Source organism: Elephantulus edwardii, unplaced genomic scaffold, assembly GCF_000299155.1.
Source record: "Elephantulus edwardii isolate Elephantulus edwardi_28Jun2011 unplaced genomic scaffold, EleEdw1.0 scaffold00019, whole genome shotgun sequence".
Classification (NCBI taxonomy): Eukaryota; Metazoa; Chordata; class Mammalia; order Macroscelidea; family Macroscelididae; genus Elephantulus; species Elephantulus edwardii.
The window spans coordinates 9,435,935-9,445,030 of record NW_006399769.1 but is presented as its reverse complement, the minus strand read 5'-3'; positions in this window follow the sequence as shown (position 1 = coordinate 9,445,030).

The following is a 9,096-nucleotide window of genomic DNA, read 5'->3' as shown; positions in this document are numbered from 1 at the left end:
GGGTGAGGGTTGGGAGCAGAAGAGTGAGGAGGGGTAGGGGTGAAATCACAGGGTTGCACAATTTGGTGGGTGGTGGGTGTGGGCAAAGGAAATGAGAAAGAATCCAGTGGGGGAGGGGACCAGAAGAGACAGGGTAATGGTAAGCATAGTCCAATGGTGATCAGCTTTTTTGGTTTTTTTAAACAAAGAAATTGTCTTACTCATTTGTAGGTTTCTCATTTGGGAATGGGGTGCAGACTCTTTGGCTTCCTCATGTGAAGGTGCCATGACGTTTTCAATCTACGAAATGGACACTGAATAAGGATGACCGAAGAATTGATGTCATTGAGTTGTGGAGTTAGAGATGAATGGTGAACTGTGGAGTCAGAGAAGAGTGCATGGACTAACAAAAGAACAGATATGTCTTTGGAAAAGTGCAGCCAGAGTGCTTCCTGGAGACACATGTCAAAGCTTTTTCTCACATATTTTGAGCATGTTGGTAGGAGAGTCTTTGCTTGGCAACGGATATCATGCTTGGAAAGGTGGAGGGTATGAATTGTGATTGCACAGTGACTGCAGCAATAGGCTCAAGTGTGTCAGAGATGATGAGGATGGCACAAGACAAGACAGGGTTCAGATCTGTTGTTCATGGTGTTGCTGTGAGTCTAACTCCACTTAAAGGCTTCTAAGAAGACCAACAACATTTAGCTCCTATTGCTCTCCTGTTGTACTGCAGTATCTGAAGCTTCTAAGACTCTATAAACTGAAGTACAGTTCTCTGTTGATGGGCTCTTCCATTTTTGGATCATTTTCAGCAGGATCTTTTCTGCGTGTGATAATTTCCACACTCTGTTGGGTCACATTTCTTTGGAATGGGAACAAATATGGATCTCTTCCAGTAAGTTGGCCAGGCTGTTGGTTGTCCTCCAGATTTCTTGGCACAAATTGGTGAGCATGTCCAGAGCAAAGTCTGTTTGTTGAAATGTGTCAATTAGTATGCCATCAATTCCTGGGACCTTGTTTTTTGCCAGTTTCTTCAGAGCAACTTGAATTTCCTCCTCAATCACCACAGACTCTTGATCATATATTGTTTCATTAAATTCTTTTGTGTCAGCCAATTCTTTTTGATATAGCGACTCTGTATACTCTTTCCATCTTCTTTCAATGCTTCCTGGGTCGTTCAACATTCTGCCCAACGCATCCTTAAGTATTGCAACTTGAGGCTTGAATTTGTTCTTCAGCTTCTTCAGCTAAAGAAATACTGAGTGAGTTTATCCCTTTTGATTTTCCAACTCCAGGTCTTTGCACATTTCATTTTAATATTTTGCTTTGCCTTTCTATGCTGCCCTTTGAAATCTTCTGTTCATTTCCTTAACATCTTTGTTTCTTCCCTTTGTTTTGGCTTCTAAGCACTTTAGTGCAATATTCAGAGTCTCTTCTGATATTCATTTTGGCCTTTTCTTCTTCCTCCATCTTTTGCATTCTTCATGGATGATCTTCCAAATATTCTCCTACAGCTCATCTGGCCTTCACTCATTAATATTCAAGGCCTCAAACTTGTTCCTGAGATGTTTTTCAAATTATGGAGGGATATATTCAAGGTAAAATTTTGGTTCTTGTGGATTTGATTTTCTTTAGCTTCAGTTTGAACTTGCACACAATTAATTGATGATCTGATTCACAGTAATCACCTGGCCTAGTTTTCACAGCTTCTCTAATGATTTTTTCCCATATATGTAATAAATCTGATTCTTGTGTAGGCCATCAGGTGCGGTCCATGTGTATAGTTGCCATTTATGTTTCTTATAAAAGGTATTTGCAATGAATACATGATTGATTGTACAGAATTCTATCATTCTGTCACCAACTCCATGTTTCCTGAATATCGATCCTTCTTCCTTGTTCCCAACTTTTATATTTCAGTCACCCATTATTATTAATGTATCTTAGTTGCATGTTCAGTCATTTTTTATTGCAACAGTAGGTAGAAGTCATCTTTTCCTCCTCTTTGATTCTGGTTGTTGGTGCATAAATTTTAATAATAGAGATAGTAACTAACAGTTCTTCCTTGTATGTGTATGGATATTAGGATATTATCCTGTCACGACATTGCATCAAGATGGATCTAGAAGTGATCTTTTTAACTATGAATGTGACCCCATTTTTTCTTACCTTTTCATTTCCAGCATAGTAGGTCATATGTTTGTCTGATTCAAGATGTCCCATGCCAATCCATTTCATTTCACCAGTGCCTGGTATATCAATATTTATGTGTTCCATTTCTTCCTTAAAAATCTCCAAATTTTCTGCATTCTTACTTCTCACATTCCACATTCCAATCAGTAGAATCTGTTTGCAAATGTTCCTGTTCATTTGTGATTCCCAACACGAAGTTTCAGCCTCCGGAGCCATATCTGCTAGCCTAAACTGAGTGTGCTCTGTTGTAAATAAGGTTTTAGAAGGCCTGTTATTTCAGAAGTGGCTGGCCAATCCTTCTCCCTAGTCTCTTAATTTGGCTGCTCAGCTTTAGAGCAATATTTGAGAGACAAGTATTTTACACAAAAGAGCTTATGAGAGTTTGCAACTAACAGATCAGGTGTTATAGACTTGGGGAGGGGAGGGACCCCTTCATTGCATGTGTTGTGTTCCCATCCTCACCCCTGACCTGCTAGCACCCAGCTCAATTCCCTCTCCTTGTTCCTCTGACATCTCTCATCCCCTCAGGCTAGATAGCTCAGCCTCCCAATCCCTCTGTCCTCGAATTTCCTCTTCACTTCCCTGTGATACTGGTGCTGCTGGCACAGGGGCGTGCAGGGGTAGGGGTGTTTATATGGCAAATGCAGTCTCTATGCACTTCCTTCAGTAAGGACTCAGTGGCAAGAAGATGTGCAGGCTGGGTTTAGAAGAGGCTGTGGTACTAGGGATATTATAGCCAATATTAGATGGATCTTAACTGAAAGCAGAGAGTACCAGAGGAATGTCTATCCGTGTTTTATTGACTACACAACGGCATTTTACTGTATGGATGACAACAAACTGTGGTTGACTCTGAGAAGAATGGGAATCCCAGAACATTTGATTGTGCTTGTACAAAGCCTATACTTGGACCAGAAGGAAGTTGTCAGAACAGAGCAAGAAAATACTGCATGGTTCAATATCAAGAAAGATGTACACCAGAGATGCATCCCATCACCATACCTTTTCAATCTATATGCATAACAGATCATCTGGGAGGCTGGACTCTTAAAAGTAGGAATGTGGCATCAGGATTGGAGGAAGACTCATCAACAACCTGCATTATGCAAATGACACAACCCTACTTGCTGAAACTGAGGAGGACCTGAAGCGCTTGCTGCAGAAGGTCAAAGACTGCAGTCTTCTATATGGACTGAATCGCAACATCAAGAAAACAAAGATTTTTACCACTGGGCCAATACATAGGATTATAAAAGACGAGGAAGAGACTGAGATTGTTAACAGCTTTAGCTTTCTTGGCTCCACAACCAGCACTTTTGGTACAAGCAGCCAGGGAATCAAAAGAAGAAATGCACCGGGAAAATCTGATGTCAGGGACCTCTCCAGAGTACTAAAGAGCAACAGTGTCAGTCCAGAGACTACGGTGCACCTGATCCAGGCCATGGTCTTTACAATTATTTGCTGTTCATCAAAGAACTGTATAATGACTAAGAATAATAGAAGGAGAATTGAATGCCTTTTTAAAATTTTTTTTAATTGAATGCCTTTGAGTTGTGGTGCTGGAGTATTGAATATCCCATGGACTGCAAGGAGAATAAACACGGTTGTTCTGGAGAAGGTGAAACCAAGCTGCTCCTTGGAGGCAAGGATTTTGACGTTCCTTCTGACATACTTTGAACATGTTGCAAGGAGGGATAAGTCCTTGGAAAGGGACGTCATGCTTGGAAGAGTGAAGGGACAGTGCAAGAGAGGAAGACCAGCATGAGGTGGATTGACTCAGTGACTAGAGTAATGGGGATAGGTGTGTCAGAGGCAATGAGGTTGGCTCAAGATAGAGCAGGGTTCAGAGCTATTGTGTATGGGGTCATTGTGAGTTACAAAGGACTCAATGGCACATAATAACAACAACTACAAACTGAAGTATGGGGAGGTCTGGTGGCCTACTGGCAAGAAACTGCTGTAATCCCAAGGTCATGCAGTTTGAGTACACCAGCTACTCTACAGGGGAAGGATGGGCAACTTAACTGCCTCAGAAAACCCACTGGAGGGTCAGCTATAGGTTTGTTCTGAGTTGATGGTACTCAACAACAACAACAAACTGAAATATGGTCAGATATTTGGACAACTGTTCACATAATAGTCTGGTCCTCGTGGGAAACAGGTTTGATATCCCCTCTTTGGCAACCCTGGACCATGTTTTTCCTTCCTACCCCCTGTCTCGGGTTGACTAACCAGGATTGACTGCTAGTGCAGCCTGGAACAGCCACATTCTCTTACCTGAGAAGCAGAAATACTCACTGCATCGGTAAAGTGTCTGAAAGATTTATAACTTAAATCCAGAGTATTGTCCTGTAGTAAGCATCTGTGAATTCTTGCTACTGGGGTTTATATTTTAACAAGATTTGTTTGCTCAGCCCATTTTTATTTTCAACACTAGGAGTCGTCTATAAATTGTCTATCAACTCTTAACAGATAAATTAAAAAATCACTGCCAAAGAGTAAATCCCAACAGATATGTGGTAGTTTCACCACCACCAGTAGATCTGAATAGGTAGATGCTTCACAAATCCATTTTCTCTTTCTTTCTAGTTGATGAGAAGTATGTGGCAAGACTTCTATCCTAGTGAGATGTGGCTTTGGGCTCAGCATTCATAAATTAGAGACCTTCAGTCAGTGGAGTGTTGTAATTTAGTTGAAATTTATTTTCTAATCCATTAGAGTCATCTTTGAGGACGTGACTGTACTATGTTAATTACGTGAGAAACAGAAAATGGGAATATCAGTAGCCGCAAGAAAGTAGACTCGGGCTCTAGCAAGTGTTCATTTGGGCCAGAGTTCCTGCACAACTCAGACTGGGACCTAAATGAGAGCAGCATCAACAGCAGTTAAGAAAGAACCAGAGACTGACATGAGAAAGAGTTAACCAGGAACTGCTACCTGCAAACAGAGAGCCAGAGCAAGGGATTTACTTCCAAGCAGCTGAAGAAATGGGGTGGAGGTTACAGGAGGTGGGGGAAGGGTGTTGCCATAACTGGCAAGACTAAGAGGGCTTTGTAACACTAATATAAGGCTGTGAAGCTGAAGCTGTGCATAATTTCCAAAGAATTATGCTGTTTCCAATCTGAATTTTAACTGACTTCCCATGTAAACTCTGTAATCATTAAGTATGGTCTTTGAGTTCTGTGTGGCCCTTGCAATGGATTAGCAAACCTAGTAGCACAGCAGCAAGAGCCCTAGGATGTACTATTATTGTTAGAATTGATAACAGTACATACATACAGCATAGTGTCATGTCTGAATTCACAGGAATTCTTCCACAAGGTCTCTTCCCCATTGCATCTGCTAGAGCCTGGAAAAGACAATGGCACAGCCTCAACTACACTATAAGATAAAGTCTTTTTTTTCTCATTTTTTTAAATAAAAAAAATTAATTGTGATTTTAACAAAAGTTTACAGAACAGTTAGATTTTCATTCATTCATTATTGCACATTTCTACCTCCCTCCTTTCCCCCTCTCCAGTTCACCTTTAAAAAAATATTCATTTATTGTTGCACAGTACTTACCTCCCCTACCTCCTCCTCTTTGCAATGTACCTCTTATTCTGGGCTGTCGTCAAAAAATATGGAACGCTTCACAAATTTGCGTGTCATCCTTGCACAGGGGCCATGCTAATTTTCTCTGTATCGTTCCAATTTTAGTATATGTGCTGCCGAAGCGAGCACAAGATAAAGTCTTAAAGAATGGAGGCACCACAAGAGAAAGAGGCATGTTGCCTAAATAAAATAAAGTAAACACTCTTATGAAAGAAAAATCAACTTCTCTGTCCTTTAAAGTACTGAGTTTTGGAATTCTGTTTGTAATAATATCTTAGAAACACCCTATCAACCAAATAAACATAATCACCTCTCCAGAAACAGACACTATGTTGTCATTGTCTAAAGTGGGCATCCGAGGTATCTGTTTATTCAGGGAATAATAACTCAAACAAAAATTAGCTAGAGTCTAGAATTGAAATGCCTCAAACTATCAAAGATACAAAAAAGGTCCTAGGTTTTACAGGGTATTGCACAGATCTATTAGCCTACTGAGAAAGAAGCTCAGGTTCACCTGGAATTGTTACAGACATATTTGTTATTGTTGCTATGTGCCAAAAAGTCACCTGTGATTTGTAGCAATCCTATGTACAATAGCTCTGAACTTTACCCAATCCTGAGCCAATCTCACTGACTCCAACACACCTATCCCCATTTCTCCAGTTACTATGAGAATCCAGCTGATCTGGGGTCTTCCTCTCCTGGGCTGTCTCTCTACCCTTTCAAGCATGATATCTTTCTTCAAAGACTGATGCCTTCTGGCCACATGCCCAAAGTATGTGAGATGTAGCTTCAAAATATTTGCTTCCCAAAATAACTATGAGATATCATCTCACCCCAGTCAAAATAGCAAAATTTAACGGAACAGCAAGCAACAAATGCTGGCAAGATTGTGGAGAAACTGGAACGCTGATTTACTGTGGGTGGGAGTGTAAAATGGTGCAGCCACTATGGAAGGCAGTATGTCGCTTTCTCAAAAAGCTACGACTAGAGATACCATTTGACCCAGCAATTCCACTACTGAGAATATACCCCAAAGAAACCATAACCACCACCCAAGTAGATATATGCACACCCATGTTTATTGCAGCTTTGTTCACAATAGCAAGGAGTTGGAAGCAACCTAAGTGCCCATCAACAAATAAATGGATAGAGAAGCTATAGTATATTCACACAATGGACTAGTACACTGCATTGGAAAAAAAGGAACTCATGAAATATTATTAAAAATGGATGCCCTTGGAGGATATTATGCTGAGTGAAATATCTCGGTCACAAAAGGACAAATACTGCATAGTGCCACTGTTGTAAAATGGGACTGATATGGGGTTGGGGTGGGGGGAGACTGAAAAAGATGGTATAAATTATGTATACTGCATTGAAACAGATGAGAGAGCTGTTTAAAAGGTATATATAATTAGGTATTATTGTCAAGATAGGAGTCCAGAACAAAGGCTGTATAGTGTAGTGGACTTGGGGGGAGGGGTTGTATAACAATAAAGGAATTTTACTTTTCAAAGAGAAGAATGAACTGGAGGGGCAGGGTGGGCAGGGAGAAAAGTGCAACAATGAATGAATGGAAATCCAAAATCTCTGTAAATTTTCATTAAAATTAATAATAATAAAAAAAGAATAATTTTTTTAAAAATATTTGCTTCCAAGGAGAAACTTGGTTTCGCCCTCTCCAAGACGGAAGTGTTTGTTCTCCTGACATTCCATGGTATGGTCAATACTCTTCTCCAACACCACAACTAAAAGGCGTCAATTCTTCTGTTCTCCTTGGTCACTGTCCAGCTCTCTGATGCACAGCAAATAATTGCAAAGATCTTGGCTTTAGTCTCTAGATTGACGCCATTCCTCTTTTGCACTTTGGAGAGGTCCCTGACAGTAGACTTCCCCAAGGCAATTCTTCTTTTGGTTTCCTTACTGCAAGTGCCAAGAAATGTTGATTGTAGAGCTGAGCAACTCCATATTTACTACAGCTACGTGTCTCACAACTTATGAGCATTTATTAAAGATTTAAAGTCAAATGTTGTTGCTGCTGTTGTTAATGTACTGTTGTTAGGATTAAAACCAATGATAAGGGAGAGGCAAAAGTTACATCAGAGCCTGGAAGCAGACATTGGCATAAAAGGTAATAGTACTTTAGGCGTATGAGTGATGTCAGGTAAGAAGGGGACACTTGAGGGCCTGAATGACATCAGAGCACAGGGACCAAGACTAAAGTCTGAACCCTCCTCAGTGGCATCATCTCATTGATTCAGGCTCGAGCCCCAAGTTCTGTCCAAAGAAAGGACCATAAATAGAGATTCTCTTCACAAGCGGGAGAAAGTGATTTATCTTTATCTCCTTTCTTTTTCTTTTTTTCACATTTCAAGATTCATGTCCTTTCTCCTTTCATGGAAGAAGATTCATCCCTTTGGGGGTGTAACTTTCTAATAAATCTGTTGTTATTATTTACCCTCATTTGTGCCTCTTTGTCTTTGTCTTCTCATCCCTGTGCTCTAAAAAAGGCTTTTCTGCCTATGCTTTCAAACTCTAGATGTTAAAATCTGCTCTACCATCAAACTCTAAAATTGCCGTACTCTGTTCTACCTTGGTACTTGGATACCATTCCCTCCTCTGTCTTCTCCTTTGGGTATAATTCCTTCGCCTGTGTGAGAATAGCGAGCTAGGACATTGATTGCACAATAACACTGTCAAGTCCGAGCTGACTCATAACAGACCCTCTAGCAGATTTTCAGACACATTATTGATTATTAGCACAGGTGATTGCCCATGTTTCTTCTAAAAAGCCACTGGCAGATTTGAACCTTGAGCCTTTGAGTTGGCAATGTAACTCTTTATCATTAAAACCACCAGAGCTCCTCAGTGTAAAAGAACATATAAAAATTGGTTTCTTACTATACAGTAGAGATTTTTTAAATTTAGTGGCTTAAGAATTGGTTTTATCTTCTTTGTAATCTGCTGCAAAAGCAAGTGTTCAGCATTTCCTTGAAGAACTCCTGAGTGTGTGCTTTAAACCATGAGTCACATGGCTTAAAAAAAAAGACTGGCTTATCACCTTTTAGAAATCTTTAATTAAATAATAATTATGGTTTCTCAATAATCTCTGAAAAACTCCTGACAACTTAAAAAAAAAAAATTAAAGCACCATAAAGGATTTAATTCTGATTTACAAAGAGAAAGCTACTTGGGGAAAAGAAATGTTTATTTAATGTGTATTTTACTGTTACTGGAAAACCATGGTTCTGAAGATTGCTGCTAGAAAAACTAACTTAGAAACAGTGATTGGAATGGGGAAAAAATGTGGATTTAATATGTATG